Below are 26,326 nucleotides of genomic sequence, written 5' to 3' on the forward strand. Positions count from 1 at the left end.
GTGCTATGAACTGAGCCACAGCTGACACCTCAAAATTCTTTTGAGTTATCAACAGTCACAGATTGCAACTTCTTTCGAATACAATCACAGTTCTTAGTTTCCAGGAGTGGGACATGAACCCATAACCTTCTGATTCAAAGGCGAGGGTGCTATGGACTGAGCCACAGCTGACACCTTGCCTAGCCGGCAATCTGCTCACCTCCAGTTAACAGCCTGTTAGGCTCCTTGAGACGCTTGTTAGTGGGTTGGGGGGGTGGGGTCAGAATGTGATTTTCAAATAGCAGATCAGCAAAACTCAATAGTCTAGTGCACATTAGTGCACAGCTGTTGGGTATAATGCTAATACATTGTTTTTCTGCTGAACACTCATTATTTTATAGTCCTATTTTCTGTTGTCTTCAATGGGAAATAAATCAAATACGTTTTTATCCTTTTACAGAAATGTAGGTTTTCTTAAATCTAAGAAATTGTATATGCATAAGATATTAAGATATTATTGCTATGAATTACTATGATATTTCAAGATTATCTTCAATTGAGTTTGATCGTACAGTATTAAGGAATACCTTATTTTTCAAATACCGTGATCAAATGGAAAAGTGTTGGTGGATCAACTGTACTTTAGCACAGATGTTTATTAATATATGTGTGTGCTTATTGTTTTCTTATTATAATTGTTTGTATACGCCTAACAAGATTGAATAAATGAATGAAAAGAATAGTCCAAAGAAAAAGAATAATTTCTGAAGTATAGGGAATGCCTGCATTATCCTTTCTGTGAACTTTATGTACAAATCAAAGGTGGAACCAATTGCAACCCAGATGCTGCTTAATTGTGACATTGACGGTGATTTATTGTGATAATCTGTAATGAGAATGGTATGACTTGTGTTTGAGCAAAACCAGGATTTAATTTCTTGCCATCAGCACATTTTCAGATTTTTTTTTCCCCCAGCTTGGTTGATGTATGAGTGATTTCACTTTAGGCCAAGTCTGAAACCAATTGTTCAATGACTTTTAATCACATAATGAGAGCCTGAGGGTGTGTTAATAGCCTATTTGTAAAAGGGAGAATAATGGAATGGGTTTTGTCCCTTTGCTAATAAAGTTTGTTTGGTTCTTTTAAATCATGAGAAAATTTACCACAATGCACATACTGTGTTACATCAGTAAAAGTAGAATGAAAGGTTACAGGGTGCACTTTCTTAGAAAGGGTCCCATATCTATTAATTTTCTAGACATCAACAAGGGATCTTAATAATGTTACACTACCCAGATGGGATATTTTAAGTAAGCGGTAATACTCAGCTGGTAATAGTTTTTCCCTATCCTAGTGGCTTCAGCTTCAGGTCAGCCTCTACATCGTTCAAAATGCTGGTTCCCACTGAACTAATCATAACTGCTCCAGGACATGAGGGTTGTTCCTGCCCCCTAATTGACGAGCTGCCTGTTGGCACTCCCTGATAGTTCATCGGTTACAAAGCAGATGACACCTCACCTTAAGAATAGCTTGGGTCTCCTGCTAGTCCCATTGGGCATTCCTAGCCCACTATCATTCCACATTGCTCATTCAATTTGTGTCATGTTGTCTCAAGCAGAAGCTTTACTTTCTTTATGTATTTACTGATTTCAGCAATATGTCATTCAATTGCAATAGAAGTTGTAGGCTGTTATGTTTGGTTGGATTATTATAAATAGTATAGTCCATCTAGTAGAAAGTTTAAACTTACAACACCACACTTAACCACTAGAAGGCATTTCCTACACATGATGGTAGTAGCCGTATAAAGACTGGCAATGGGAAATATTTGCGGTCTCATTGAAGGAAGTGATGTTAGAGTGTTAGGCCAAAATGTTTAGGTACTGTATTCAGCCATGGATCCACCCCCCACCCACCCCCCCCACTTCCTCACTAAAATTAAGAGGGGTAATAAAGATATGCAACATGTCCACAAGTGAAATACAAGAGGGTTGGTGGTCCTTCAGGACAAGTAAGCTTCAAATCCCTATTTTGTAGTTTACCATCAAAATTAATAAAAATCACATAAATAAAAGTCTTACTTATTGATCAATCTGTTTCACCTAAGAATGGCAACAGTACTAGCAGAAAGAATGACTGTCAGATAAACAGCTAAAATTCTGATCTCTCCATTCTGAATTTATTTTATTCTCATCTCTAATTATGATGATAAGAAATGGAGTTAAAGCAATTATATGGAGAATTTTGTAACACTGTGACAAAACTAGAAATGAGAATAATCTCATTTGTTTTATTTATCCTGTTTTACAAAATTTATAGCAGGTCACTCAACAGTGTTACTTAAATAAAAACAGCAAATGCTGGAAATACTCAGCAGGTCAGGCTGCATCTGTGGAGAGAGAAACAGTCGGGTTTATCATCTCATTTACATTTTTGAGCAGAACCAGTCTCTGATTTTACAATTTACTGGAGCTGCCCAATTCATGTCAGGTTAGTGTAAGAGCTAGTGGAGAAGATCTTCCTTAATACCACCTGGACGTTGAACATCACCTGGTTAGGCGACAGAGGAGAAAATCTAGTGGTGGACATTGCACGCGAGTAACAATTAATTGAAGAAAAATTAGGTGGTTTCTGCAACTGGCATGCTACATGCCCAACTGATAAAGATATAAAACAACCCCAATAGCTCTTAGCTAATTCTTGTATCAATTCCAGCTACCCTCACCCATCCCACCTGCCACACTCTACTACAAAGAAACTAGTTTTACATATTCACCATTAGAACTGGTTTGCACTGCTAACAATACAAACCCTGGAGGGTTTGGTCATCCTGGCCTAGATTAAATGGAATTGCTATAGGATTTTACTACTATGAATGTTACTACCATTGCTATTCCTAAAGTTATAGCATGCACTTATATAGTACCTTAAATGTAGTAATGAGTCACTTTACAGAGGCATGAGGAAAACCGAATGCAAAGAGGGACGATCAATGTCTTCTCTACTCTACTTCCAGTGCTTGAGTATCTCTCTTGTTTCTTGCTGACCAAAGCTAGACACAGTGTGCAGGTGCAATCTCACCATAGCACTGTAAACTTTAATCCCTCCCTCCTTTGACTAATATTCCACTTATTATCCATTCTCATGGTTTATCCAGAAATTTCAAAGCTTTGACTTTATGTGAACATTTATCAAAAACCCTTTGGAAATGTCAGGAAGATATAAGAGTTCTCATAATGTTATTGGAATTTATTGTAAAATAGTGGTATCTGTTTCTATGTGTGTGTCTGTGTGTGCACGTGCCACTTAATTGGATTAAAGGCAGTTGGTCTGAAGGCTTTGATGTTATCATGCTAAATTTAGAAACATAGGTGTCAAAGGAACATTTGCATTTTTAAATAAACCAGAATAAACCAGACCGGATTATTTTCAAAAGAGGGAGTGAACTGTGTCACATAGCCAGGTGAAGTTTAGAAAGAGTGTGTTTATTTTTCCCAAAGATTACTGGAAAAACTTAGTGCTACGGGAGATTTTTATTATCAGAAAGATAAAGTCCAAAGGCATAGTGAAACAATGGGAATTTGCATTCAAAGGGAAGAATATGTGTAAAGGAGTGAAGGTTGTGTGTAAGGGAAGGCATTTTAAGATCTTACAAGTGTGAAAAGTCTTCAGCATCTATGCCTCAAGCTGCTGTTTTCAAAGGACTGAAGTTAAGAAAACTCCCTTTGATTTCGACTTGCTCAGGGTATCATGTTTCTTTGCCTGGGTCTTTTAAAATCTATGGGCAGAATTTTCCCGTCGGCGATTTGGGGGTGGGGCCTGCTCACCAACGGGAAAATGACGTGGGATGACATTGGGAGGAACCCCCGAAGTCATCCCAGTCCATTTAAATATTGAGGAAGGCGGGCGGACAGCGAAATCAGCAGTCCGCCCGCCAACCTGTCAATGGCCAATTAAGGCCATTGACAGGATAATTAAGCTTGTTAAATGCCCTGCCCATCCAACCTTAAGGTTGGCGGGCAGGCCAAGAGCCCCAGCGGGCTTCTGATAATACATGAAACCTCATCCACTGGTGGAATGAGGTTTCATGTCCGTTTTTAAAAATGCCAATAAAGTTTATGTGCTTCTTATTAACATGTCCCATCTCGTGTGACAAGAGCACACTTTGACAGATGGGGAATCCCTCCACCCCCTGCACAGGAAGCGCTATGCACTTCCTGTCGGGCAGGCCGCTGGGTGGGCCTTAAGTGGCCCACCCACTCAAAATGGTGACAGGCCCTGTTTCGGCAGCGGAGTTCGGCTGCCCGCCAAGCTGGTGGGGCCCGCCCGTCCATCAAGGTAAAAATTCTGGCCTATGTATCTTATTGTTGCCTTAACAAAAGTGTAACTGGGAGTTAGATTGATTAGGAGATTTAGAAGTTATTATAGTCATAATTTGTAGATCTATGTATGTGCTTAAAAATCATTTTTCTTATTAATAAACGTTTAATCTAGTTTTGTAAAAACCTATAAGACTTGGTGGTCATATTACTACTGAAATCAAGGCATGCATCTTGAAATTTATACAAATTGCAAAACAAGTTGTGGCAGTTGTTTCAAGTTTCCCTTTGGGATTTGAACAACTCAGTATTTACCGTCGGCTGTGCCATAACAGAAATTAAAGTGCACCAAGTGCTTACCAGAGTAAACTTGGGTAGTCGCTTCCTCAAAGAAGTTAAGGAAGTGTGCCTTGCTTTTCTGAATACATGTTAATTAAATCGTTGTCCTACAGATGACCCTAAAGTTTACTCCTAATAATCAATTCCATTATTTTACATGGAATGGAAGTAAGACTATTAAATCTATAGTTGTTGTAAGCACTTTCACCAAAATTATGGTGGGAATGTACTGAAAGTGCCCTGGATACTTACTTTCTATATTGAGGGATAAAATTCCATGTGAGTTATTTCAATGGTCCATTGAAGGACATTCCTGAGAAGGTGGCTCTAGTTGCTTCAGAAGTAGATGTATATGGAAGAGAGCACCACAACGACCATCACTCGGAGGACCCCTGGAAGGCACATCAGAGCACCGCTTATCACTGAAATCTCCTATTTTGTTAAACAGAGTCTAATTTTACTACCACTGCCTTAACTTCTTCTCCATAATGTTCAAGTAAAGGACCAATCATTTAATCCAGTATGAATCCAGAACATGACAATACATCAGCTCTCTTTTCTCCTATATAACCATGTCACTATGTACAGTAACATCTAATTGACTAGTCAGCAGGAAATCGCTGTACTCTTTCCTGTATGATTCTAACCTTCATGAATAACAAAGCACTGCATAAGTACATATTTTCCTTTGCTTTTCTGGATGATCCTGGAGCAGGGGACAGTTTGAGGCACAATAGCTCTTGATGTGGTCAAGTCAGATCTGGTGGTAGATGGTTCAACAGTAATGCGTTAGCTATTCTCAAGATTAAGCAAAATACATGGTGCAGCATTTTCCCCCTGTCGGGGGAGTTGTGCAGGAACAGGTGTGAGCAGGCGGGTTCCCAATCAGCGCCCCTGGTCGGGGGCGTGCCGCCATTTTACGTGAGTGGGCCAATTAAGGCCTGCCCAGTGTGACGTCTGCCCAGAAGCGCTGTGCGCTCCCTGAGTGGACGGGGGGTGGGGGGAATTCTCTGAGCAGGTCTGGGCGCTCTTTCGCGCATGTGCGAGTCAGCTGTGCGCCCGCCGAACTGAAAATCTAAATGATGCGGGGTGACGTTGAGACGCACGCCCGATGTCACTCCGTGTCATTTTACATGTCGGCATTTTACATGCCCGCCCCGCAGGCCGACCGGGAAATGCTGCCCATGTAAATTGTTACAAACAATAAGTAAAATACAGCAGAAATGCAGAGTATTGTTGTAAGTAAGCTGAATTTTAAAAACGTTGTAGAGGTCTACTAAGGAATTATTGTACTGAATTGGCCGAAAATCAAAAATGCAGCCTAATAATAATGAAAGAAAAGAGTAATGATTTTCATAATTTAATGTTGCATCTCTCATTAACATTTGGCCTTAAACAAACCTGCATTCTTCTTTTCATGCTAACTGAGTTGAATTTGTGTGATTGTCATCAATTATTTTCTGTGCAAGCATTAATCCCTTGTTAAGTTAGTCTCCCCGTGCATGGTGCATGCGTATTTTAAATATAAGTATTTACTTTTATACACATTTGTATATGTTTGGAAATGAAGCAGTGAGAAATGTGTCTTAATTAATCTTTATCTAGTATTTCCTTTCATACACTAAGTGTGAAATTTGATAAGGCCCCAAAATGAGGATTGCAATGTGCGATTAACCCTTGCCCATTGTGTCTGATGGAGGCAGTGTGCAAACTTTGTGCTGCCTGCGCATTACCATGGATGTACAGTTCGCGCTAAGTACGCTGTTGATTGATTGAAAAGGGGTACAATATTGTGAGAGACCAGCACTATTTAAAACTAAACTGAACTACTGAAAGCCAACCTGCACCTTTAAAACAGATAGCATTCTGGCTGCAATAGGTGCTGGAAGTAGCTGGGAAGGGCATCTAAACAGGAAGAACACTGAACAACAGGGCAGAGAGTGTGCTCCAACCCTTGGAATGCCCATGTCTGAGGCCATATGGCTGGTGGTTGGGCTGAAAACAGCGAAGATGATGATATCCTCATTCCTAATCTTCCTTTTCACATCTCTCTCCCCCCTTCATCCCACAGTCTCTTCTGATTGACAAGTTGCAAGTGGCCTAGGTATGCACCTCTTTCTTCCCACTCTCCCTTCAGCACATCACAACTCTTGTGGCTTCTCCTTTCAGCTATGCAAGAACTGTCAGTGAACTGTCTATAACCCATTATATCGTAAGAAATACTATGGGAAACTGTGGGTTTAATGACTTATTTACTTCATATTAGGCAAACTTGAAAGCATATTTTCACCATAATTAAAGAGTACACATGATTCAACAAAGTTACATTTTAAATTCTTGTTACTATTCAGCGACAGGGGTGCTTGTTGCTATTCCTTCTCAAGAGTCGAATATGTAAGGCCAACATGCTGTCTAACAATAAGTTTCCAGTTACTGTGATTTTTTTTAGCAAGTCATGTAATAAAATACTCAACAGCTTGGCTTTAAAATTTGATTTGCATTGTGTCATAATATGACCAGATAATGAGATCAAGATTACCAGAGCTTCCAGCTAAGGAATAATTTTGCTTCCAAGAGACATATAAAAATAATGTCTGCAGACATTGGAGCTATATTGGGTTTGGTATCTATTGCGATTTATGTTTCTTTTATTAATACCAACCTCTGAGAATGCTAAATATTTGATTTCAGCTGAAGTCAGTACTTTACCTTATGAAATTATCTGGTTCTACCTTGGTAGATCAGAATATATTCCTATGCTTTCCGCTCAAGGAGACCAGCTTTGTAATGTAGCTACTAGATACTTACTTGATATAACTTCGTCTCCTGTTTTGGTTAAAATTGCTTTGCTTTTACGGATTTTCATTTTGTTTGGAAGCTTTTTCATAAAGGAGGGGCTTTATTTTATGTTAGATTTTTAGAAGTCTTGATATGTTTATGATTATTGGTATTTTGATTCATTGGTGTTTTGATTGTGTTTATGAACACAAATATGGTTGCGTATATAATGTCCCGGAGGCTTCCACTGCCTCCTGGCAGGGGGAACGTGTTGAACAGAGCTACATGCATCTGAAACTTTCCACATTTAAGATAAAATTCTTTGCTTAAAATATGTGCTAATAAATGTATTTTAACATTTCCTGATGGTCAAATGGCACATGTCAAGGAAAATAAGCAGTAAAATGCAAGTGCCTTGATCTGCTCAGTTTTTGTTTTATGCCTTTGGATGAAATCATCTAAAAAGCCTATGTTTAATATGGACAAAATGGTTATGATTTGGAGCCAAGCACTTGTAAAAGATTAAAATCAAGCAAATATATAAAATACAAACAGTTAATTAATTAAATGGAGAGCTGACAGATTTGTCAATAACTTCAGAAAAGTATTTTTCAGTTCATTTGCATTGTTCAATGTCAATTGGTACTAGCGAAATGAGAATAGGAGTGAGCCATTCAGCCCTTCAAGGTTCTTCCATAATTGAACTGCACCCCAACCTTATTCATGCACCTTTTTAAATGAAAAATAGGAACTACAGGTCAAGCATCCTTTATCCGTAACTCCGAAAACTGAACACCTCCAAAAGCCGCACTTTCTTTGAACCTCATTGACCTTAAGCACGGGAAGTCTCGTTGTTTGTCTGCACTGTTTACCTTGCGATTTTTGTGGTGAACGTGTCAAAAAGAAACTTTGTCAGGTACCCTGTATTTATTATGCAATGATAAAGTCTTACTTTTCTAGCCATTTTATTTACTTTATACTATCACTAGCCTTGGCTTAGGCTATTGTAATTTAAGTTTATATGCAGTATCCAAAAACCAAAATGATCTGAAATCCAAAATGCAATCGTCCGCGAGGATTTCGGATAAAGGGTACTCGACCTATACTGTTCATATCCATTTCACCTATCAAAATTCCATAGGAATTGTTGGGGCATGTGAGCTTCTGCCTGAGAAACTTCAATGTAAGGCACAATGCAGAACATAAAAATATTCAATTAATTCCTTATGATCGTAATGTCCCTCAGCCAAACACCGATAAATAAACAGTGCGAGAATGTATAGACATATTGTAAAATCCACTATATACGTTCTATTTTCTACAATATATTGCAAAATCCACTATATACATTCTATTTTCTATAATATATTGTAAAATCCACTATATACGTTCTATTTTCTACAATATATTGTAAAATCCGCTATGTACTTTCTATTTTCTATAATATATTGTAAAATACACTATATACATTCTATTTTCTACAATATATTGCTTCTTGCAGATTTTGATGACTCTTCTGATGAATTCTTTGCTGAGAAATGAAAGTGTTGTTTGAATTTTGCACTTGTAAACTCAGAATACAAGGTTAATGGTAAATTTGTTTAGCAACATGACAATTAAAAAAAGGCTTGCATATATACAGCATCTTTCATGACCTCAGGCAGCCCCAAAGCATTTAAAGCCAATGATTTTACTGTTCGAAGTCACTGTTGTAATATAGGAAATGGACTGATACAGGTTTTATGGGTAGAATTTATATAATTTTTGACAGCAAATTGTCAGTGTTTGCCATCATCATCCCCCTGATCTGACCGCAGCTTTTGGATTTGGTGCAAGTGCAGATGAAGGGGAATCCTGAAGTTGTGATCTGTCATTTACTGTTGCAACACACTGTCTCTGCTGTGGACACACCCAGAGCCAGCAATCAGTGAATTCGATTGATCTGGCAAGAACTTCCCCTTTCCACTCTCAAATCACCGTTAGAGGCCCATAAAAAGTTAAACCTTGTTCAGTAAAGGTTTAACTGGGTGTTTAATGAACAACCAATGTGGTGCTCAATAAATGCAGAATGTTGTTAAATGTCTTTATGATGATGAATTACTAGAGTTCTTAAACTAGATTTTTAAAATAATTTTTAAAAGTTTTTTCATGATACTTCAACTTCAACTTTTCAACCAAGTGTCTCAATCTATGGTGAGGGGGCTTTTATGGAGCCCACAAGAGTGGGAGATGCGGCATGCGGGGTGAGATAATTAGGCAGAATACGAAATCTTGATTTCCCGACAGTAGGTTGAGATGCAGAGATAAAGTCAGCAGAGTGTTTGCGGTGTGTCGAACCTCACCTCTGGCGAGTTCCTACTTGTGTTGCATGGCATGAATACTCATTAGCATAAAACTTTTTAAAATTACCCGCCCTGCCTTCAAGATAAAACCTTAAGAAGGAGAATCTTGTGGCACCTGGTTTACGTTTGTTTAAAGATGGCGTGCACCAGTTGGCTTTGTGCAATTATGTGTGAGGTCAGCAGTTTTCCTTCTTTAACTCCACAGCACAAAGGAGGGGAGCAGGAGAACAACAGCTTGCATGGAGTCCTGGGACTGGCAAGAGTGAGCCGGTTGTGAGGGGGGAGGTGCGGAGTGGGGTCGGGGGCATGGAGGAGCAAAGTGGGAAGGGCCTGGTGTTTTGGGTGTGGTGGTGGGGATCATGAGAACCGTCAGCCAAGGTAAGAAAATGAGGGGCCTCAAGGGCGGTGTCGGTACTGTCCAAAATGTATGTCCATCTCATGGTGTTGGCTGGCAGAGTCATTACAGGACTTTGAGCTCATCTACACCATTTTAATTATCCCTGTTGAGAATGATCTCCAACAATGTCCTTTACAATACAGAGGGCCAGCTAAGCCTGCAATTTTAGCCGTTGCCCACAGAGTGGCGAGTACAACACTGGATACTAACATGAACATTCTATAAAGAGTGAACAAAAAAACACAACATTGCTTCTTCCACAGTAAAGGAAATGTCCCTAACTCCCATGTAACTATCAATGCGTGCCAACTATGAGGTATGCCAGTACATTTAGCTCTCTGACTAAGCTCATATCAACAAATAACAATGACGCAAACATGAATAAAGTGAAACCAATATAACATGAAATATTTATAAGTGTAATTTAATTTTGAAAAACACCCATGCCCCCTTTGTGGTCTCAGGTCTTATGTTAATGGCAATGGAGTTGGGCAGGAATGTTGTGGTCATGATGTTGAACCTCCCTGCCCACCCGTAGTGGCAGCATTGTCAGCTAATGACAGGTTTCACCACTGAGAAACATCCCCCGCCAAGTGATCACATGTCTCACATGCTGACCTCCAGCACCTTCAATTTTGATTAGAATCTCGTGGGAATCAGCAAAAACGAAGAGAGTGGAAGTGGTGCACATTTCTGGTTATGCTATTGGGAATGGCACGCTGTTGACAAAATCCCCCTCAGAACCCCCCATATTTCACTCTGTGTAAAATTGTTTTAAAAATGATTTCATTATTCGTGCTTTTCATTTCCTGATTGGCTGTCTGCAATTTTTTAAAAATATGATTGGCTGTTTGAACAGCTTGATGATGTCACTGCAGCTCAACACAGGAAATTCCTGGCCAGGATTTTCCTGTTGGCGAGCGGGTGGCGGGGCCTGCTCGCCAACGCGTAAAATGACGCGCGGTGATGTCGGACGGAACTCCTGATGTCACCGCGCCCCATTTAAATTTTCAGGTAGGCAGGGGCTCAGCAAAATCATCTGTGCGCCCGCCAACCTGTCAATGTCCAATTGAGGCCATTGGCAGAGTCATTTAAGTAATTAATGGACCTGCCCATCCAACCTTAAGGTTGGCGGACAGGCCAGGAGCCCTGGCGGGCATTAGAAAAAGCATGAAACCTCATCCATGGGCGTGATGAGGTTTCATGTAGGTTTTAAAAAATTTAAAATGTTTTAAAAGTTATGGACATGCCCCAACTCATGTGACAGTGTCACATGAGGGGACATGGCAGGGAATTTTTTTTCTATTTTAAATATTTTTTCATGTACAGCCGAGCTCCCTGAGGCAGCACTTGCCTCAGAGAGATGAGTAGGCTCTTTCATGCGCATGCGCGAAAGAGCGCATTCTTGGCTGATGGATTCCCCTCGCCCCCCCCACCTGCATTGGGAGTGCATAGCACTTCTGGGCGGGCCTTAATTGGCCTGCCCATGTAAAATGGGGGCGTGCCCCCAATTGGGGGCACCAATCGGAGGCGTGCCTCCACGCGCCCGCTCTTCAACTTCCCCCCCAACGGGGAGAAAATTCTGCCCCCTGACTACAGAATGCTACAGTCCATTGCATGGGAACACAGTGATCACAAGGTCTCTGCACAAGCCTTTCTTCAAGGTCAGTGCCAGGAGCATTTATTTATTCCTGACCGCAAAATCCAGGTGAATAAATAAGACATTTAAAAAGCAGGGAAAATGTAGAAAAAAATGGCAGGTGACATTTTGTTATGCTGTACATGGGATGAATAAATTGGCATAGTCACAAAACATTGTTTGACATTATTTGTGGAAAATTTTGGTTTCCTTTAAAATATACATTTTTAAAATTCATTCACAGGAAATAAGTGTCACTGTCAAGGCCAGCATTTATTGCACACCCTTAATTGTCCTTGAAAATGTTGGTAAACCACTGTCTAGGTACTAAGAATGTCACGGTGAGTGATGTTTACAGGTGACATTAAGCTATGTGGTGGAGATGATGAGAACCTGACTGAGCATCTGGAGAACAGGAGAAAAGCACTGGAGCACACGGATAGACCAACGACTCAATATGTGGATTGTCGGTTTGAGCCTAGGAAAGAGGATCAGAGTGGAGGTGTAAAGATTATGGATGCAGACTTGAAGCGAATAGCTTCATGTACCTGATGTCAGTGGTGGCAGAAAATGGAAGTATGGAAATGGAAATTAAGCAACAGGTTAGGACTGGTTGGAGTAATTGGAAGAAGTGCAGTGTAGTGTTTTGTGAGAGAAAAATATTGCTGAAACTGAAAGGAAGAATCTACGGGACTGTTGTGAGACCGGCCTTGATATATCGTGCAGAAAAATGGACAACATCAAGAAGAGAGGAGCAGTGACTGGATACTAATAAGATGTGGATGCTGAGATGGATGTGTGGGGTGACAAATAAGGACAAGGTCAGGAACCAGTACATCAGGGGGTCAGTGATGATTGTGGGAGCATCAAACAGATTGAAATGGTGTGGTCATCTGTTATGGAGTGAGAGAGGACATATGGTGAGGGGAATTATGGAGATGGGACTGCCAGGAGGAAGGAGAAAAGGAAGGTTTAAGGCCAGATGGAAGGATGCACTGGTGAGAGATTTAATTGCAGCCAGACTGGAAGAGGAATGTGTGACTGACAGGAGGCAATGGAGAAGAGCGATCAGTCAGCATTGTGGTGACCTCAAGTAAAATGGGAAAAGCTGAAAAGGGAAGAAGCCATTTTCTGGATAACTGAGTGGCTAGCTCAGCCATTTCATAGGGCGGTTATAAGTGCATATTGCTGTGGGTCTGGGGCTACATTTAAGCTAAACAGTAAGGGTGGCAGATTTCATTCCTTAAAGGACATTAGGGAATCAGTTTGGATTTTACAATAACCCAGTAGCTTCATAGCGACCATGACTGACCTTCTATTCCAGATTTATCCAGTTAATTAAATTTAAATTTCCAAGCTGCCATGGTAGGATTTGAACCCATGAATTTTAGTTCCAGGTCCGCATCCCAACACCAGGCTGATCAGGAACCCAGAGGTGGCTATGGCTGGACCCTGGAGGAGATTTTTGAGGTGGTGGCCCAATAAGAGGCCATCTTTGGGAGCACCATCCAATTAAGGATAGCAGGGAGCTCTGCAGTTGGAAGGGCCAATGAGAGCCCCCAAGGCTCTGGGCAACTGGCAGCCCCTCTAGGAGAGGTGGGCACTGCTGCTGTAGGTGGGAAACCATGAGGTTGTCTCAAGATAGAGGGGCCCTCTGAAGACTTGTAAATGATGCAGCGTATACTGTGGTAACAGTTGCCAGGTCATCATAGCGAAGGAGCGGCCACTCCATTGCTGTGGTCCTCGAATCCATGCTGGGTTGCTTTGCAGGAATCACCTCTAGCCCCCACTCCCTCTCTCCCAGCCTGCCGCTGAAAGGCCACCATCATTTCATCTATGGGTGCCCAAAAATAACAATGAGACAAAGACCAAATAGTATGCTTTAGTGATGTTGATAGATGGGTAAATATTGGCCGGGACATCAGGAAGAACCTTGCTGCTTTTCATAAAAAGCCATGTAATCCGTTATGTCCACCTGAGAGGGTAGATGAACCCTCGGTTTAATGTCTCACCTGAAAGATGGCACGTCTAACATCTAACTCCTCAGTACTGCACAGTAGTGTCAAGTCAGATTTTTGTGGTCATAGACTAGATTTTATGCTCCCCTGCCAGTGAGTTTGAAGGTGAGGGGGGCATGTAAAATCCAGCGGACAGCCTGCCCGCCACCTGCCCACAAACCCCTGGCCTGTCTGAAATTTTACAGGGGGGTGAGGGGGGTTGGAGGGCAAGGGATTTGTCAGACGGCCAGTCTGCCCATAGGCCTATGGATGCCCTTAATTGGCCAATTAATGCCACTTAAAGGCCTCATTCCACCCTCCCCTCACCACCACTATCATATCACCATATTCTACCCACGGCTTTAGCTGCACAGGCTGATTGTGGGCAAGGGTGGGAGAATCTGTTTTTGGTGCCCCCTGTGCCCATTGGAGGACCCCACCCTGAAGGTCATTCCCACCCTTGAACCCTCCCCCCTGGCTTCTTGAACTTGACCCCCCCCCCCCCCCCCCCAATCCCTTTCACCGAGACCCCCTGATCCCGAATTTACCTGGGCATTATGGCATGGTGGGACAGCCTGCAGTCCCAACAGTGGCCACCACTTCCAGCTGGTGCTGTTGAGCCGACAGAGTTGCCAGGTAATCCAATTGGCCGGCAGCTCTCAAAGGGAAGACTTTCTCCTGAGAAAGGGGCAGAAGTCTTGTCTTAAAGCAATTAATGCTGCAAGGCAGCTGCGGGGATCATGGTGGGCCCCTCTCCAACTTTTTAGCCAGGTGGCAGGGACCACAGTGCCCCATAAAATTCAGACCCATATCATCTATTTCAACTATAAGCTAAACCACTATCTTATGTTACCACATACTGCTACAGTAATAAAAGTTATTGATGGTCCATTCTAAGTGAGATGAATAACCTTTGTTTCATTCATTCCATATTCTTAGAACAATTGTTCAGTACAACTCTTTGTGCTCATTCTTCCATCTGGATGTGTCCTAATTTAAATGGATAATAACAGTTCCGTTATAATACAATACAGAATGAATATAATACCTTTTAAACTCCCACAATTGCACAGTGTTTACTGTAGTTGTCAGAATGGATTTTATTTGTGTTCAAATGTTAAGCTTTCTTAACTTGGTTAATATTTTGACAGTGTGTAGGAAGGCCCCATTTCCCCTTTGTTTAAGGGGTGCATAACCAGGGGCAGAGATTTAGGGTTAGAGGGAAGGAGTTTAGAGGGAATTTGAAGGGATTTTTTTTATCACCTAGAAGGCAATGGGGATCTGGAACTCACTGGCTGAAAGGGTGGAAGAGGCAGAAACCCTCATAACATCTAAAAAAATAAGACTTGGATATGCACTAGAAGTGCTGTAACCTACAAGAGCTAGAAAGCGGGATTAGACTGGATGGCTACTTGTTGACCAGTACAGTCCTGATGGGCCAAATGGCCCCCCTCTGTGCTGTAAATTTCTATAGCACTAATTTGATGTCAGGAAAGTAAATGGAGAACTGTAGTAATTTTAATGAATCTGTCAATACCTCTAAAATAATCTCATAGGAGCAGGAATTTTAATATAAATGTGAGACAGACAGATAATGTGATAATAATAGTTGCATTTGTATAATGCTTTAAGCTGGAATGTTGCAAAATCCTTTACAGAATTAATTATTATTGAAATGGATTGACTATTGTCAATTATTTTCGTCGGGACCTGGAAAAATTGATTAATTTTGCTTCCAATCTCCACCCCTCCATCATCTTCACATGGTCCATCTCTGACACTTCTCTTCCCTTCCTTGGCCTCTCTGTCTCAATTTCTGATGATAGACTGTCCACCAATATCCATTACAAGCCTACCGACTCCCACAGCTACCTCGACTACAGCTCCTCACACCCCGCTTCCTGTAAAGGCTCCATCCCATTCTCTCAGTTCCTTCACCTCCGTCGTATCTGTTCTGATGACGCTACCTTCAAAAACAGCTCCTCTGACATGTCCTCCTTCTTCCTTAACCGAGGTTTTCCATCCACGGTCGTTGACAGGGCCCTCAACCATGTCCGGCCCATGTCCCGCGCATCCTCCCTCACGCCTTCTCCTCCTTCCCAGAAACATGATAGGGTCCCCCTTGTCCTCACTTATCACCCCACCAGCCTCCGCATTCAAAGGATCATCCTCCGCCATTTCCGCCAACTCCAGCATGATGCCACCACCAAACACATCTTCCCTTCACCCCCCCTGACGGCATTCCGTAGGGATCGTTCCCTCCGGGACACCCTGGTCCACTCCTCCATCACCCCCTACTCCTCAACCCCCACTTATGGCACCTCCCCATGCCCACGCAGAAGATGCAACACCTGCCCCTTCACTTCCTCTCTCCTCACCGTCCAAGGGCCCAAACACTCCTTTCAAGTGAAGCAGCATTTCACTTGCATTTCCCCTAACTTAGTCTACTGCATTCGTTGCTCCCAATGCGGTCTCCTCTACATTGGAGAGACCAAACGCAAACTGGGCGACCGTTTTGCGGAACACCTGCGGTCTGTCCGCAAGAAAGACCCAAACCTCCCTGTCGCTTGCCATTTTAACACTCCACCCTGTTCTCTTGCCAACATGTCTGTCCTTGGCTTGCTGCATTGTTCCAGTGAAGCCCAACGCAAACTGGAGGAACTGCACCTCATCTTCCGACTAGGCACTTTACAGCCCTCCGGGCTGAATATTGAATTCAACAACTTTAGATCTTAAACTCCCCCTCCTCCCATCCCCACCCCGTTTCTTTCCACCCCCCACCCCCGCTTTTTTTTTTCAATAATTTATATAGATTCTTCTTTCCCCACCTATTTCCATTATTTTTAAATCTAAAACTAAAACCTTTAGTCTTTCCACCCCACCCCCACTAGAGCTGTACTTTGAATATCCTGTCTTCCATTCTTAATTAGCACTTTTCTCAGACAAATACCACCACCTTCAACACCTCTTTGACCCTTTTGTCTGTGACATTTTTTGATTATCTGCTCATCTCCACAATCACCACACCACACCCTCAATGTGTCTCTCCCGCCCCCCACCCCCCCACCCCCCACCCACCTTAAACCAATTTATATTTCTCCCTTCTTCTAACTATGCTCCAGTTCTGCCGAAGGGCCATGAAGGCTCGAAACGTTAACTGATTTCTTCTCCGCCGATGCTGCCAGACTTGCTGAGTTTTTCCAGGTAATTCTGTTTTTGTTTTTGACTATTGTTAATATCTGTCAAGATTTAAAAGCACAGTGGCTGGTAGTGGATTGAATCATAAATTATGTTAATCACTAGGCGGCAGCAAGTTGAATCCAGGTAATTTCAACCAGACTGCGGTTCTTAAAAAGAATTATACATCTGGAATTGTAAGCCTCAGTCAGACAAACCAATAATTTAGTAATAGTGGCAGACTCCTCATTGCTTCAGTATGTCCAAGCTGTAAGTGATTCAATCGTCTTCCAATGACTCTTCATGCCCGAAGAGTCTGATGTGGGAGTGGCATGGACATGCACAGAACTAGCAGTTCATGAGTTCATGTTGTCATTGTTGGTGCTTGGGGGAACTTCTGCAGCTGTGACACTTCTGGCCTTCCATTGAGCATGTTCGATGTGGCGGGTTTGGGGCAAGTTTGGCCTAGATGGCCCTTGAAACATGCTGGACCAAGTTTCAGCACTTGCCTCCACGTTGTCCAGTCAGCTGCAGTGTTTTCCCAAGAGAGGCGACCTGCAACTTGATAGCACTGTGACTGACGGTTGATTTTTATTCTAGTGCAGCATCAGTGTAGCAGAGTGAGTGACATAATGTGGCTCATAACACTGAAACTTGGTACTGGCAAGGGGCCTCTATCTGAATGTTATGCTGCTTTTTTCTTCAGCTGTTAAACCTGTTATATATTTCCAAAATGTCCTATTTTCATTTTTAATTAGTATTTTCAGAATTCTAAGTTCTTTATTTTGTTTTCGTAAGCAATAAGCAGCATTTAATTTTGAATTCATGGTTACAGCATGTACACAAATGCAAGATGCACGTGGAGGATATAATTGCTCTTTTCAATGACACCAAGAAGAATACAGAGTACCCATTACATGAATATTGAATTGGATCAGGATCTCCTGAGGGAAAAAAGCACAAAATCAAACTCCGTATTCCAGAAGCAGCTATTATTTCACCCGAGAGGGTATGAATAGCCAGTGTATCGAAGAATTTATTTGTATGCATGAATTAAATTTGAAAGGCTGAAACAGAAAATGCTAAAGACATGCAGAATCTCTGGAGAAAAGGGAAAAAAATGAACATTTCAGGAATAACTTTTCATCGGAAAAGGAAGATATTACTGATGAGCACAACAAGGGATTTGCGAGAGACCCCATGCACAGAAAAAGAAAAATAACTACATGTAACGTAATTAAATGGAGAACTAGAGAAGATTAAATGAGTGGAATGATAATAGCGTAAAATGAAAGGAGGCATGGTGCATAAAATTAGGAAAGGAACAGATCAATGCAAGACCCAGGGATTGAGTGAATATGGCCGATTGTTTTGGGCCCATAACCAGCAGCATGCCAACAATTCACATCCCAGCCAACAGGTCAAGGCCAGCCTGAATTTGGTCCATGGACCTCATTGCCATTATTTGGCCGAGCTACTGGCCCCTATCATGCCTTTTCTAAAGCTGAATGTTGGGTCGCTTACCTCATTGGCAGTCGGTCCAAGTTAAATCCTTGGAGGAGGGAGTGGGGCGGTAAATAGGGAAGGCTGAGACTATTATGAATGCTGTGGAGTCATGAGGCAACTAGTCCTGCTGTTGGCTCCACAGCAGTCATTTCTCAATTTTGTTGAAAAAAGCTACTTTTGACCACTGAAGGTGCCCAGGCCATGTAGGTGAGGTGGCTGCTCAGCTCATCACCGACCACTTTCAGCAGAGGGATCTAAAACAGGTGTTGGTCCCTTAGTTAAGTGTGTAAAGGGCCCAATACTTGTTTCAGGTGGTCACCAGAGATACCTAAAAAATAGCCTGACAAGTTTAGCATGGACTCCAAAGCACATGCAGATTAGGCATGGACTGTCCCATTCTAAAACTTGGCGCCATTGTGCTTGTTTGACAAAAAACAATGTTGATTTTCATTCCATTGTTTCCACTAGTTATCAAATTATTAACAAGGAGGCATAAACTGCAGGTTATCAATTGTAGAATGAAAGGAGAAATTAGAATAATTCTTTCACATGGGAAATTATTAGAACTTGGAATATTTTACCAAAAGTAGCTATTGAATCAGCCAATAACAACATCTAAAAAGAAAATAAAATATGCACTTGAAAGGGAAGATTATGAAACATAAAAGTGAAATGGAATTAGAGTCAATCCATTTACAAGACTATCACTGGCCCAACTATGCCTGTCATTCTATTCAATTGATCTTTGTAATATTTTGGAACATTTATCAAAGTGGGCTGCAAGGGACTTGTTTTCATTTATATTTGGTTATAGATCTAGGATGGAATCTTGTGCCTCTCCCATGGCGAGTTTGGTGGAGAGGAGGCATTCAATCAGGCACTAGGGTGGTAGGCAGCGAACCCACCACCTTCCCACCTTCACCCCAATTATGTCTGGAGCAGGAAGGCCCATGGATGCCCATGGAATTACCCATTAATTGCTTACTTAAGGGCCTCATCCCGCCGCTTCTGGTATAAACCTAGCAGTGTGCTTGCTTGCAGGCTCCCAGGGGGTGGTCCCTCATTCAAAGGCACTCAGTGCCTGATCAAGGGGCCTGGTATCGGGAAGGAAGGGGGCTCGCTGAAAGCAACACTCCTGCCCTAGCTGTCGACACCCTTCACCTCGCGCCCCCTCCCCCCCTCAAGCCCCACCACAAGAACCCCCTTCCCTCCATCACTCATCTGTACCTGGTCCCCTCCTCGATCTGAGGCCTCGGATGGGAGTCGTACCTGCAGCAGCCATGTCCTCCCCACTCTTGGCAGGCAGGACCTCCACCTCCAGGATCCTTGATCCTGAGGGTTGGCCCATCACTGGCCTGTTAATTGCCTGATTGGCACAAGATGTGGCGGGCTTTCTCGAAAAGAGGCACGCCGGGGTCTTGCCGGCTCTACAGTTGGCAGCCAAACCCCCGTTGCCTTCACAAGATTCTGCCATTAAGTCAGATTCAACTGTCACTTGGAATTTGATATGATCTCCAAAATTTACCAATTGACACTGAGTCCTGAATCCCTTGTAACAAGATTCATGAGGTAGACCCTGCACTAACCCCCATTGCCTTCACCATTTCCCCCAAGCCCATGCTGACTGTGTTTGACTTTATTATTCTACAGATAATCCATAAATTTACCCTGGATAATCAATTTCATTATTATAATCATACAATAAGACTATATAGTAAGATTAATATGTCTGTAGTTACTGACTCTGTTTTGTTGCCCTTTTGAACGTCAGCATTACTATAATCGGTTTCAAATTAATAGTGCTTCCCCCTTGTTCAACAACTCCCTAATACTGCTTTACAAATCCCCTCTCTTGTCTCCTTCACCACACTGGGTAAAAGCTCCTATTCCTGACGTATTGTTTGTCTTGCGTCCTTTTACCTTTTGTAGAACTTTTATGTCACTTATCAAATTCCTTAATTCTCAGAAGGGAAAAAACAGTAAAAACTGGGAAATAAGAATACTTGTCCGAACTGGTCTTTTATACCTTAAAATGGATCACCAGTAAAAACTGTGAAATAAGAGTACTAGTCCGAATTGTTTTTTTCATTCTGGGCCCTACTTACACTCTCCCTAAGGAGTAAAATCCTATTACCCAAGTTCTTCCTTGTGAAGACGTCAGAGAAGTAATTGTAATAATAATTACCTAGCATTCATCCTTTCAGCACCATGTTGCATCGTTTATAATTTATGTTGAAGTTAATCAGCTTGTGGTTACTATCAGCAAAGGGTTCGATTTCTTGTGTATTCTATCAGGAATTTACTAGTTACTAGGTCAAATTGTGCACTGTTTATTGTGGCTTCCCTAAGGCAATAGGTCATGAAGCAATCAAACAATACAGACTCTAAGTCACTTGGGTATTTCCAACTTATATTTTTGTAGCTTGAATTGTCCATTAATATGAATTTCTTGTTTTCACAAGAACGTCAAATTTCTTCTTTGGCACAAACTATTATCATTCTGATGACCTGGCAATCTATAAAGCGTCCCTAGTATTATCTTTATCTTTTTCACATTAAGGATATTTAACCAGAGTATTGCATTGTGTAGTTTTCCATTTCCCAAAGGATTAACTTCTTTAACCTTTAAGGGCTGAATCATCTTCTCTATCTCTTCTGAATGCTATTTGTTGTAATTTTTTTCTCACCGTTCAGTATTCTTGCAGCATCATAGTTTTCTACTGCTGCATCAGTCTCCAGTTCTGATATCCTATTTCTCATGCTTTTGTTCATACATAGAATGAATTTACAATGAAATGTATATTTTGTGGCTTCCAGTGTCTACTTGCTCCTGGTATTTGGTCCCTGTGTGATTCCCTAGGTTCCTGTGTCCATCTCTGCCTATTGAATACCTTCTTACCTATCGGGTCCAATAATTTTCAATAATTGCATCGACCTTCCTCACACATGTCAATGTTCCTGCTTTATTTAGATGCGGCTCAGCTCTCCCGTACCAGTCCAATTTGTACTGAAAACATTCCCAGTTATTTATGAAAATGGTGTCATAAATTTTCGCACCAGATTGCCAGCCACTGACTTACTTTCCCAATTGTCTTAATGGGTTCCTTTATGTAGTGCCTGGGAACTTTAATTTATATCCTTTAGGTTTTATGGTGGCTGAATAATTCAAGTTGGTTTATTTTGATTGAATAAAGCAGAATCTATTTTTGTAATGTGCAATTCCAGCATTTTTACTATTATTTTGGAAATGAAATAAAATTTTGTCCGTTTTCCTGTGAAAACTGAGTCAGTTGTCTTGCTTGTAACTAAAGATGAAAAGAAACATGTTTTGCAAAATATTAAAGAAATGCAGGGTTACACTGCATAGAAGCACTAGAAAAGGAAAAGGCTCATGGAAGACAGACACTAAGGAAATGCTCAAAGGTGAATAGTTCAGTTTAGCGTGCATTATTGGAAATGTGGTTAGATAAAGTTGATATTAGATGGTATTTTGGTGTGCCTTTTATTTTGGGATTTTGGCCAAGAGGATACTGTGATGGTCCGTCATAGAGGGATTGAAAGATGGAAAATTATAGAGCAATGGTGATGTGGGGATGAGATCTTGGGGTACCGGAGTCTGAGTAGCTGGTCACAGACAGCCCATTCGGAGTGCAGGTTTCCTGATGCCTCCTCCCTTCCTCCTCCTCCTCTTTCTCCTATTCCTCTTCCTTCTCCTCCTGAGGTTCCCTCTGAAGGCTGGTGACAAAAGCTGCACCTCATGAGAGCGAGGCTGTGAAGGGTGCAGAAGACCATCACAAATTTGGAGGCATGTTCCAGCGACTACTGGATGGCACCCAGTGTGCAGGCCAGGCAGCAGAACTGCTGCTTGGGAATATCAATGGTTTACTCCCCGATGTTCCTGGTGGAAGCATGGTGCACATTGCAGGAGTGCTGTATGGTCATATGTACGGTTCGGTGGTGGAAGGGAGTCATGTGTCAGGGCAGTCCTTGTCAACAAGCAGCCAGCCTCAGGTTCATTATAGTGGCTCAAAGATGGCCTGTTTTGACTGACTGGCACAGAATGAAAATATCACGGCTGCGGCCAGTATAGGGGACATTTATCAACATGATGTTCTATGCATGGACTCAGACCAGCTGCATATTATGGAGTGTTGCAGTACCTCTCCCCAATAATATTTAAGGCCTGTAGAGCTACATGAATGCAGTCAATCAATATTGGGAATCCTGCTAGCCTGGCAAATCCCAGACACCTGTTTCTCCTGCTTCCCTCTGATGGAAAGAAGACAGTGAAATTCACTCTTTATCTGTGCAGGCTCTCTGTCACCTCAAGATGCAGGGACTCATAGTGATGTGTGACTTGTTAGCAATGTTGCCTGCTCTTACCTGGAAGGATCTGCTCGCAGAGAACTTGAGGGTTGTGGTAGTCTTCACGCCAACTGGCACTGCTGTCCTCACCCTGCCAAATGGTTGTAGATCCACTTGGAGGAGGTGGCAAAGTTTAATGACCACCTTCCTGGTGAAATGTAGCTGCCTCAGATACTGCTCCTGGCTGAGGTGGATGTAGAAGTGCTCCTTGACTACTGCTCTATTGAGGGCGCTCCTCCTTCCTCTGTGAATAGCTTCCTGTCTTAGCTATTTGTGCTCCATCTCCCAGTCATGCTGCAGCCAAAGAGAGACTGCAATTGTAGCCCCCATTACTGAAAGCAGGCTTTCCCTTGGCAGAACTTCCAACTCCTCCACCTCCTTGATCAAGCCTAGCACCTTTCCCTTCTGAATCCAACACCTTATCCAAACTCCTCCAAAAACACACTACACAGCACTTGCACCAACTTTGGAGCAGCAAAAGAAAGTCAAAAGCATCTCACCTGGAAGTCCCATGCTGATGCCTTTCAAATAGCACCAAAGAGGTGGGAGGGTGGTCCACATGTTCAGCTGGGAGTGATTAAGAGAACCCATTAACAAACCCAAATCAGCATTTGAAGCTATTTGACATCACAATCTCCCCACTCTGAGCTGAATTGAATGATGATGGCAGTAGGGCAAAAACAGGGGCATCACAGCCACGCCCATTTCTGGGAGCCCTGACACAATTCTATGCCCATAAGGCAATTAACTGCCTGGCATCAGGGCTTCCATTCCTTTAAGGGAAATGATCCCGCCTCCAAGAGCTGTTGGCCATTGGAGGGCCAGCAGTTCTTCGCTCCCAGCAGCCCCACCTGGAGCAGGTGGCCACTGTTGGGACTGCAGCTAGTCAGGATCAGCAACCATGGAGGAGTCCCCAGAACCCAGGTAAGTGGGTCAGGCTTTGTGGGGCCAGTCAGGCAGGTCTAGGTGAGGTGGGGGTAGTCATTGCTGAGGGCAAGGAGGGGTGTTTCAGCATGGACGGCCCTTATTGCCATTGTGGGGGAAAGGGAACCTCCAGTCAATTGATGAAAATATTAGAGTGTGTAGCTCCTCTTCCAGAAATCGTTAAGCACTGTTCCAACCAGTTTTCAGCATCTTTCAGATCTCAAACATGTTGTGCAAAAGTAAGAAAGATTTCAAATTAGAAAGGCCCGCAGAATGATGAGAACAACTAAACTTAAATTGTTTCACTGTGTCACTGCAGCACTGCTTGCATGTTATTTGAAGAAACAAACACATTTTATTAGAATTCAGTTGGGAAGATTTATTGTCAAGACTGCTCAAATGTCACTCGCCTGATCTCCACCAGAAGTGTGTCCAGCATCGGTTTGTATGGTGTGTGTTTTAGTCATCCAGGGTGCCTGAATGGAACTGACAGATACCCATTGTGTATATATAAGTGAAAACACTGCACCTGTTCAGGACTCTGCTGCCATTTTAAATATCCTTAGCACTGAATTCACTAAAACCCACCACGAATCCTGGGTGGGATAGGAAGGAGTGACACTGTACCAGAAAGGATCCTTAATTACAGTTAGGTAAATACTAGTTAGGTCTTAGACTGCTTGTGGACTTTTGTGCCTGTTTTCAGCTATGTTGGCTTCTGTAGCTGACCTCAACATTTGTGACAATTTTTTTTGAGCTGGGAGAGAATTTTCTCCTCAGGCCCTCTGAACAAACTTCCTCTGGCAATATAGGGGTGCTGCATGGTCTGTCATTATGACTGGAGGACCTTGAGGAGAAAGAGCAGCAAACAAAGAGGAAAGAGACCGCAGCTGCAGGGAATTATAGAAGGTGAAGGAGGAGGGGTCTCGAGAGGCTTTACTCCACTCATGTTTAGAGGACAGGAACATTGTGTCTCCTGTTAAATGAAGAGCTTTGTTTATGGTGACCCTGCTTCATCAAGGAGGTGGTTACAAAGTTAGGTCATCGCATGTGATTCTGAAGGTGACTGTGGTTCAGGTTCATTCCAGGCTATAACTGCTGGCATATGCAATATTAGTCAAGTTGTGGTGCAGTCCTTTATCAAATAGGACACTGATATACTCTTCGCTTAAGCAAACGATTTCATTGCCTTCCCTATGGAGGAAACAGGAAGACGAGCGTTCTTGTCAGGAAGATAAATCTTCAGCAAGATCGAAGGCTAGCATAAATGCCTAGACCACATAGCTTGTGTTTATTTGATATTTTAAAAATATTTTTTGAATTTTTCAACTAGTACTTAATACACTCGGCCCTTTTGTGTATTTTCAGGCCTTCTTATACTATTGCCAGCCACTGACTACATCCAGAATTCACTCTGAGGCCAACCTGAATTCTAGCATTCCTTTTTGTTGACCACCTGATGTAAGGTCAGCCTTGCAGCCCTCTTAGACTGCTTGTTCTCAGGCCTTGGGCTCCCACTTATGACAACTTATGACCCTGGATCACACTTTGACCTCTAACTCACTATGACCTTTGACTCTAATAATACTTTTCCAACGTTCTCCCCTCTTTCCACCACCTATTTATCTCTAACCCTTCTTTCATCTGTCAGCAGCCTTCCTTCATGACGGCTATGCCAATATTGCATTTGAAGACCAGAATTTTGCTTTAGAAGCATTTAAACATATACTAAACAAATATTGTGTATTAACTGCTTAAGGTTCTTAGCGAAATAAAGATCTGTTTTTAATTAAAGAACCTTTTAGTAGTTTTGACTCTCTTGCAGTCAGCAAATACTCCTTAATCACTTGTAGCACTTTGGGAAAAACAAACTGCTGGTGAAACTACCAAAATCAGTTTATGGCTGCAAGGATAAAGTGAGGGAGGGGATATAATATACTCCACTATGTGGTGACCAGTTACTGTGCCATTACTTTCTGGATTTGTTAATACAACCACTGATCTGTGACTTTACTAATTTGCTGTTGTTCGCGACTCCATTAATTTTTTGGTTTGCTGATTTGCGCTGAGTTGATTAATCAATTTGTTGGTGTTCTTCCAGTTCTATGGATGGAACTTTATGGCCCCGTGGGGGTGGGGCAGGGCCGTAAAACACGGCGAGCCATTCAAAAATACATTGATTTTGGCAGGACTGTAAAATCTCACTGCCATAAAATTCCACCCTTTGTATTTTATTAATTAATTGGTACCTTTGTGGGAAATGTTCAAACAATATCCTATGGTGATGCATGTGATTTGTGTTGGTTTCTGTTTGCCTTGCTATGCAAATTTCTATGACTGCTCCTTGCTGATCCACTGATTTGAAATGTGGTATTGATATTTTGGTGTGCCCGCTATCTGAGTTCAAAAACAAATCAATAGCATATATTATTTGAATTCAGTTCTCCAATTTGCTCTGTCATTTTTGATTTTTATTATTATAGGCACAGCTTCTCTTTTATGCATTGTTTTAGGGTTTACTGTCATCACATTCTTTGGGAGCATCAAAATAATTTTTTCAATA

At 42.1% G+C, this 26,326-nt stretch overlaps 1 protein-coding gene across 1 annotated transcript in view; it reads left to right on the forward strand.

Moving 5' to 3' along the window:
• LOC144685885 (uncharacterized) overlaps nucleotides 1-26,326 on the forward strand; it is a 282,599-nt gene that overhangs the window by 17,143 nt on the left and 239,130 nt on the right. The window lies entirely within an intron of this gene.

Source organism: Cetorhinus maximus, chromosome 10 (genome assembly GCF_964194155.1).
Source record: "Cetorhinus maximus chromosome 10, sCetMax3.hap1.1, whole genome shotgun sequence".
Taxonomy (NCBI): domain Eukaryota; kingdom Metazoa; phylum Chordata; class Chondrichthyes; order Lamniformes; family Cetorhinidae; genus Cetorhinus; species Cetorhinus maximus.